General features: G+C 52.5%; 1 protein-coding gene across 6 annotated transcripts in view; it reads right to left on the bottom strand.

The window, feature by feature from the left end:
- Positions 1–8,344, bottom strand: part of SYT6 (synaptotagmin VI) — a 53,230-nt gene that overhangs the window by 43,685 nt on the left and 1,201 nt on the right. The window contains exon 1 of one of the 6 annotated variants that reach the window (XM_012730130.1): positions 8,111–8,211. The exons of 3 other annotated variants lie outside the window; for them this stretch is intronic. The gene's annotated coding sequence lies outside the window, so the exon portion shown is untranslated. Of the gene's footprint in view, positions 1–6,983; positions 7,016–8,110; positions 8,212–8,344 lie in introns of those variants that run through there. 2 more of the 6 variants (XM_012730128.1, XM_012730131.1) reach the window with 2 other exon arrangements.

Raw genomic sequence — 8,344 nt, 5'->3', positions numbered from 1 at the left:
TTCTTAGTGCTGTGCTTTAACCCACTGTGCCACCAGGGATTGCTCAAGAGTCTTGGGTTTTAAGAAAAGGTCCCCCAATTCTTAAGGCCAGCAGTGGAGTCAGAGAAGGGCCTGGCCTGGAGCCACAGATTGGTGGGGCAGAGCTGGACTGCCCCAGCCTGTTTGCCCCTGATTCATCATAGATCCCCAAGTTTTGTATGTCTGTCTGTCTCCGGCCTGGTTAAGGAATTGGCTCAGGGCAATGAAAGATTGGCTCATAGGAGGGCCACTGTGGCCTGAGCACCTGCTGCATGATGGGATCTAAGCCACGGAGGCTTCACAGACCCCAGAAAAAGCTGACTCACATGCAGAGGACCCTGAGAGGGAGGTGAAAATGCCAGCCACGACTCCAGGGAGCCAGCACTGCCGTTCAGCTCCCCGAGGGAGGTCCTGACCTTGATCAGACACCACCTTCACCAATGGAGAACCCCCGGCTCCTTACTTAGCCACCAAGACCAACCACCAGACCCTACATAGACCCACCAAATGAACTGGGATTAGTCATTAGTCCTTTATCTGAGGAGGAGAAGGCCGATCTGAGTTAAGTTTTAGATTAAAGCTCTCCAGTGCACGCATCCTGGGCACAAGAGAGGAAAGATGAGGTTGTTTTATATAAATATGTGGGTGTCTATGAAACATTCATGTCTATTAAACACACACACAAATAAGCATATATATCCTCTTAAAGTGAGAAACCAAAATCTAATATAGAGGTTGTTAGTAACAGAAATGACAGCATTTCATTATTAGATTTAGTCGATTATTGAACTTTACCATGTCCAAGGCACAAATTGCTTTTTATGCTTTAGCCATGTAACACTGTCCAGGGGAACGGGTGTGATTGTTATCCTCATTTTGCTGATGAGGAAACCGAGGCACAGAGGGCTAAACAGACTGCCCAGGGGCACAGAGTAAGTGGCAGGTGGAGGCCCCCGCCGGGCAGTTCAGCTCTGCAATGCCCCTTCTCTGTGGACATCAGACCTATATACCTATGCCTAAAGGCAACAAGCCAACACACATGAAGGTATTAGATCAAAATAATTTTTGGTGTTAAGAGTTCCCCACCTAAGTGGCCTGGAGACTATTTTTTGTCACCTGAGGTTCACCAGGGAAGCAACCCCGACGTGCCCGTCGTTCTCCAAGAACTGGCCGTCACCAGACCCTTCCTCTGTTCGCAGTTACAGCTGTCCAGGGTGCATTCTCTGCATTCTGAGTCACCTTAAAACAAAAGGTATTTCTAGGGCTTTGCTTGCCTTTGATCACACATCTTACTTGTTCTGGTAATAATTAGAATTTTAATGAGAAAGGGGGGGTGGGTAACGGGGAATCCAGAGAGCATAGAATGCATTTAAATGTTCAGTCTGACAAAAAAGCTGAATTCATAAATGAGAAGGGAGGTGGGGGAGGGGTGGGCCAAGGGAATCAAGTTTTCCTCGCTGTGGCTGCCTTCTGAATGCTCGTCCACGTGACTCCAGCTGTTGCTCCCTCGGAGCGGATGAGGGAAGGCAGAGTAGGGATTCTTGGGGACCGGCACCCAGCGCTCAATTCTGGTTATATAAGCCCAAGAGGTGCTGCTGTCTGGAGACTCTTCTTCCAGGGCCTCACCAGGCAGATGCGAGGAACTGGGTCCTGAGGGGGTTGGCTCCCTGGGGGTCACTGGGAGGTGAACAAGGCTGGCAAGAGTGGAAGTGGGCCCCGGTGGGGGCAGCTGAGAGGACTTCGGAGTCACTCTGCCTGGCCCAGAGGCAGCAGGGCTGGAGGTTCCTGCTGGCAGGGGTGGAGGGCTGTGCCGAGGCCGCGGCGGGCTATGAGATGTGTCTCCCTACTCCAGGTCCGCTAGTAAAAACCTTCAAGCCTTTATTCCACTCTGGCTTGTTTGAATCTCAGCCCTGCGAGGCACATAGAACCCAGGGGCAGCTGAGCCCCTCGGGAAGCCTGAGCCTGTGACCCTCCTACCGACACCCACGCCAGCCCCGGACGAGAGAGGGGCTGGCCCCCCGGTAAGACAGACGTGAGCAACACCGCAAAAAGACACAGGACTAAGGACTTGGGGTCTCCCTCCTTCTCTCCCCTCTTCTTGCTCTCAGTCTGGAGGGAAAAAACCCACTACCCTGGAGTCAGACTGGGCTCCTTCAATGTCCCTCTCCACTGCCATGGAGCTGTGTGGTCCTGGCAAGCTTCTCAAGCTCCCCAAGCAATTCTGTGTCTGGCAAAATGGGTATAATAATATCTACCTATGGCTCTGTGTAAAGTTTAAATATTAAAAGTGTATCAGAGACTCTCTGGAGGCTCAAGGGGTTAGAGTCCAGCACTCTGAGGCAGCACAGGGAGTGACCCACAGGGCACAGCAGACCTCGCCTGTCTCCTCACTGCTCCCCTCAGCAGTGTGTTTCAGTGGAGGCCTATTCTGCTCCCCACTCTGTCTTTGGTGACTCCTCTCACCACCCTGCACCTCTGGCCTATACCCCAGTTCTGTGTGCATAAATAAATAAATCTTTTAGAAATAAAAATGTATCAAAAGTGCTAGAATGTGGTAAGCAGTATAGTTAATATTAACCATTTTTATTAGAATTACCTAGTTATGCCCAGTCTGGTTTTGAACAGCCTTTAGTTTTGCCGTGTCTAGTAGGCAGAACACCTCCAAGTTATGGTCACTAATAAGCAGAGAGAGCTTTAACTTTATCATCGCAAACCAGAACAGCATCACAAGCAGACATAATATGCCTATTTCCAATCTAGCAAGTTTTCTGTTTCCTAAGATAAAACACACACTATATTAAAAACACACCTCCAAGTTTTTCTGTTCATACTCGTTTGCTTGTTATTTGTCCACCTGATTTGTCAGTACTGTCACTGACTAGCTGGTGAACAGGAGTAAACCTCAAAGGAGCAAGATGGAAATCAAGAAAGAAAAATCTACAGTGAGGAACATGAGCTCTGCTTTTGCAAGGTTTTCTTGGCAATCGGGGAATGATGTTCACTACTGATGGCAGATGTGAAACATCCCCATTCGGATATCAGAGCCGCGTAGCACTCCATGAGCACCTGGCCTGGGAAACCATACTGGCCAATGTCCCAGCAGCCTTCAGATGAGCAAAGGACTCAGAAACAGGCCCAGCTTCTGACCCTGGTTGGCCAACTCAAGCCCACCAGGTGTGCAGACACTGAGCAGACATCTCAGGTGAGTACCAGCACCAGAAGGTTCTGGGGACATCCATAGTTCTAATTGTGTGACCTTGAGCAAGTGACTTAACTTATTCTGAATCTTGGTTTTCTCTTTTATTTCATTGGGGATTCCAATGATCACTACTTTTGAGAATCACTGTGAATATTAAATAAATGATGATATTGAGCAGTATTGTACATGGTGAATGCACCCCAAATGGAAATTGTCATTCTTCATGTGTGACATTTTTGAGGGATAATTGTTTACTGTGCTCAGGCTGGACCCCAGCTGGGCCCTCTGAGGCAGGGAAGGGGGTCACCAGGCTAGAGGGCAAAGTATCGGAGGCCCCTCGGGCCCCTCGTCTCTCCTGGGATGGTAAGGGCCCCCTGAAAGACAGGGCAGGACCTGCCTGTCTCCACAAATGGGGCTGTCAGGCAGGAGTGATGGCTCACGGCCTCCCTCTCACCCGGAGAGTGCCGCATTATTAATTAGCAGCCTGGACTTTCTAGTTTCCCTCTGACCCTCCTCCAAAGGCCCTCCTGTCCCACCCTTCTCTCTCCACCCACAGTGTTAGGATTCATCAGCAGGTCTTATCACTCGCTATTGTTCCCATTTTTCTAATGGGCTTCCATGTCGGGGAAATCCATTCTGTAACAGAAACAGGCACTCTCGCTAGCAGATTGTAATTGAAAAGATAAACCGAGGAGAGGAAGTGAAAAGAAAGGACCAATTTCCCTGCTCCCCACAAGCTAAAGAAAGCTGAATTCGGGGCCTGGGGGAGCTGATGGGTGCTCAGTAAGGACCCAGCTGTGCAGAGAGGGGTGCTCATTCAGACCCAGAGAAAGACGGGGGACACCAGGGAAGCAGAGGCCCGAGAGCAAGGACTGACCAGTGACTGGTCTGGAAGGGTGGAGACGCTCATCAGAACCACTAATAAAAAGAGCAGCGTACTTGTTAAATGCACTGTGCCTTCTTACATTATCTCATTTAATCTTTACAGACTCCCTAAGGAATAAGTATTCATCTCTCCAAGGCAAGTTGACTAACTCTAGCGACGCTAACTAGACTCTTGAGTCAGTGCTCCCAGGGTGAGAAGAGTCTGGCTGGGCTGAAACAAGGCCTGGTGGGAGTCTGGGTAGAGAAGCTGGGAAGCCTTTCTGGGTTACGATTAGCTGCGACAGCCAAACGCTTTGAGCCAGGGCAGAATCCCCTGAACTCTCTGACTCCCTGCAAGGGGGTGTGGGAGGGAGTTAGGAGCATCAGGGGTTTCTGTTCTGGGGCTCACAGATGTACCCCATTAATAATAAGCTTGGCCATGGCTTGTAAGTGTATTAGGAGAGACTGGTCTAGTTAGAATTCAGGGCTGGGGAGAGGGAGAGTGGCGTTTTCCCTTCTTTAGTAGAGAGCTTCCTTTCCCTTCTTTCAGAGATCCAGGCCAAGCTACCGATGGGGATAATTAGCAGAATCCAAACAGAGAAGGAATTAATGCTCCTGAAAAAAGCTGTGATGAGAAGAGACAATACTGGGCTAATTACGGCCACACCAAGCTTTATGACTGGGCACCCACTTCCACAGTCATTAGGGGATTCAGAGATAAATCGGAGACTAATGTGGAGTGTTATATAGCTAATGGAGCGTTGGCATTAATTTAGCAATTATTAGTGTTATTATTTGGGCAGATGGTTACTGTACCCTTCTGCCTCATTGCTCAGGACCTGCAGCCTCTGAATGTGGGGGATCAAAGAGGGGTGGGGGGGCAGACAGAAAGCCACACAGGTTCATTTCCCTCTCCCCTGTCCCCTCTGTTCACACCTGCCACCAGTGAGAGCAAAGTCGTGCATACAGGGTGAGGTGAACAGTTCTACACCCCAACAGACGCTCCACTATACCAGGAGTGTCCCCCCACTTGGGTGCCCTGCTCACCTCTACTTTCCAAGGCACCCTGGTTTGAGTTCCTAAGCCATGGCCCAGTCCTCCCAGTTCTGGGAGCCTCCCTTCCTAAACCGGGCCAGCAGGGGTGCCCCTGGCTGGGACAGGACTTACTCTGAGCCTGCTCTCCCCACTCCAGACCACCCTAAAGAAACCTGGTCTCAACCGGGTGCCTCAGTCCCAGTCCTAGTTATTTGTAGCCACAGTCATACTCCCAGTTCTGATCAGGGAGGAGCAACATCAGAAGAGTGAAAAGAGAACACAGCTTTTGCGCAGGACATGGAGGGATGGAAGCATCTGAAACTACCACCTCCACTGCAGGAACTCTCAGTCAGAAGGAGAAAAGAACTTCCAGAACTGTCACTCCATAGCTCTACAACTTAGCTTAGCGGGTCCTGGTTCTAGAACCTTCAAACTCAAGACGCGGTAGAGACTGAGAATATCATCGTCACAGGTTCTAAAGGATTGTGCACTGCCTCAAAGGAGGCAAAATCTGCAGAATCCTTTCCCTTTCAGCCAGGAGAAAGGGAGTGACTGGTTATTCAGTTATAGAAACAGGACTTTTGTGTTTTGATGAAATGCTGTGCGGTTAATTTGCCATCACAAGCAGGAAAAATGTTATGTGTCACAGAAGGCCAACTTCAAAGCCAGGCAGCTGAATCACAGAACAACTCCACGGCCGTTAGAGAAGTGAACAAACATCACGTACATGCCAGGGCCACAGGTAAGCCAGAGAATGACTATTCTTGGCTGCCAGGTTGGGAGGCATGGGCAGTTCAGGGCCTTCTGTGAGCCTCCTGCATTTTCTGGAATACCTCTGACCCTCTGTGTCCTCTCTCAACCCAAAACTCTGCAACTATGACCTTTGAGAGACATTCATTCACTTCCACAAAGCTGCTGATAAAAAGAAAAACAAAGACCTGCCCGTTGGTGTCTACCCCAGGAGGGTGTGTTGACAAAGTAGAGACCCTGGCCCTATAGAGTTTTCAAAGAAAAAGAACTTTGTTTTCCTGCTGGGACAGTTTGTGTAGCGGTGTTTCCAAATCAGGGTCTGAATGACTGAGATTTCCTGTGCAATTCCCAGCACAGATCCTGTGGTCTTTGTAAATGACCACGTAGAATCTGAATTCCAGTCATGGAAACTCAAGGTGTTACTAGAAATCCCTCAAGCTGAGACTTGGAGCAGGAGGAAGGCAGGAGAAACACTGGTCAAGGGAACCGCACACACTCTAGTCACTTGCATTTTTCATGAAACTGGCTGGACTCTAGAGCCTGGCAATGGCTCTAGAAATGGAATATTTCTAGCTAGAGATGGGGTACTCCAGGCCCCAGTGCTGCACCCCCCTCCCAAGATCAGGTGCTCACGTTAAATCCCCAAGACCCCCAAACCACTCAATTACCCTCTTTCTTTTGCTCTGATTAAGGTTCTCTTGCCTCCTGCCCCTTCCAGGGCCCCCTTCCAGGGCCACAGTTTGTCCCTCCACTCTCCCTACTTCCCCCCCCAACCCCCCAGGGCTTCCTGAGGTTTGTGACTCAGCAGCCAAAGCTCAAGTTCCCCCCAGGCTGCCAACCCAAACTGAAACAGCCGCAGCTAGCTAGCTTCCTGACTCATCTGGGTCTCCTGGCTCCTGGTTCTCAGCTTGCTCTCCCCCCTACCTTCAGGCTGTCTGTCTGGGTACCTGTCATTTCAGACTGCAGGGTGCCCCCCTAGAGATCGCAGGTCCCTGGTATGCAGAAACATACTACACAATACACCCCCAACTTCCATCCCATCCCCCACGGTTTCTGGCTTGTGCAGAGAACAGAGGCGGCCCCCATTGCAGACAGAAAGCGACAGGTGTGTCCTCACCTTGAATTATTCTCCTCACAGTCTCAGGGGTCAGGGCCTGCACCACAGGCCCTGTTGGAAAAGGATCGCTGGAGAAGGAACGGGAGGGAGATGGAGAGGCAGTAGGCAGACTCCAGACTGGTGTCTGGTGGGATATGGGAATTGCGAGGTGTAGGGAATAGGGCACAGGAAACCAAAGTCTAACAACAATTTCTTGGCCTAATCTACTCTGGATTCTTCCAGAAGCACAATCAACCTCTCCAACTTCCATCACTGAGCCACCCTCTTAAAAGCACTTCTTTATGTCTAAAGTTGGTCTCTTCTGCTGCAGTAATCAACCCATTCTCTGTATTGCCAGGGCCCAGGGGAGCAAGACCAGCACACCCTAGGAGCCTCACGGAGCTGAGGGGGGCTGCACTCCAAGCCTCAGGCAGCCCCCTGAGCCACAAGCCTCCCTTTGACCCCGACTCCTCTCCCCTACCCTCCCACCTCCCCAGACCCTGGGCCTAATTACCGAGTCCAGACCTAGCTCAAACTCTGCCCTTTAACTTCTAGTGAAAACAGGGCCCACCTGTACCTGCTCCCGACACCACGGCTCCAGTCCCTGGTTTTTGGTCCCAGGAGAAGCCTGAAGATGAAACTCCCGCCTCTCGGGGCCCCTCTTCCCTTCCCCACGCCGATAGTGCAGAGCCGCTGAGAAATCCTCCCGCACCCCTAGGCCGGGCGCCACTGAGGTCAGGATTTGGGGGGCAAGGAGGGGTGCAGTCTGCGGAGCCCCAGGAGCCCCGTGGCCTCGGTCCTTGCAAGCTCTCCCCACCCCCACACCGCATGCTCTTGAAGCCCCGCGCGGCCCTCCCATGCCTCCCCCGACCTCCACCCCCCAGGGAACACGACCCAGTGCTCGCCCCTGCCCGGGACCCTCCAGACGTCTGGATCGGGACAAAGAACCCGGGCTGCAGCGGGCGAGCGTGGCCGCAAGGCGCTGGTGCCGCAGGTAAATACCCCGGCCAGCCGGCCGCCAGGCTGCCCACCCTCCTGCGGCTCCCGCCGCCAGGGCGCGACACGCCATTCCAGCTGTCGCGACTCCCCGGAGACTCTGCAGCTGCGCGCCGGGCCAGGGCCCCGCGGGGCTCGAGCTCCCGACTCACCGGCTCTGGCGAGCTCGACTCGGCTCGGGCTCCCGCCTGGGCTCGGCGGCCGCCCCGAGATGCGTCGGGTGCAGGATCGGCGCGGTTCGGGCAGGAGGCGCCCGCTTGGCAAAGTCGGCAAGAGGCACCCGCTCAGTCGCGCACCGGCCTCGAGTCCGAGTGAGTCAGAGAGACCGCGGGAGCGAGTTATAGGGGTAGGGGTGGGGGCAGGAGCCGCGACACCCGCCCCCCGCC

The sequence above is a fragment of the Condylura cristata genome, unplaced genomic scaffold, assembly GCF_000260355.1.
Source record: "Condylura cristata isolate star-nosed mole 26May11 unplaced genomic scaffold, ConCri1.0 scaffold00026, whole genome shotgun sequence".
Classification (NCBI taxonomy): Eukaryota; Metazoa; Chordata; class Mammalia; order Eulipotyphla; family Talpidae; genus Condylura; species Condylura cristata.
Note: the sequence above shows the minus strand (reverse complement) of the source record. Positions and strands in the feature narration are given on the sequence as shown.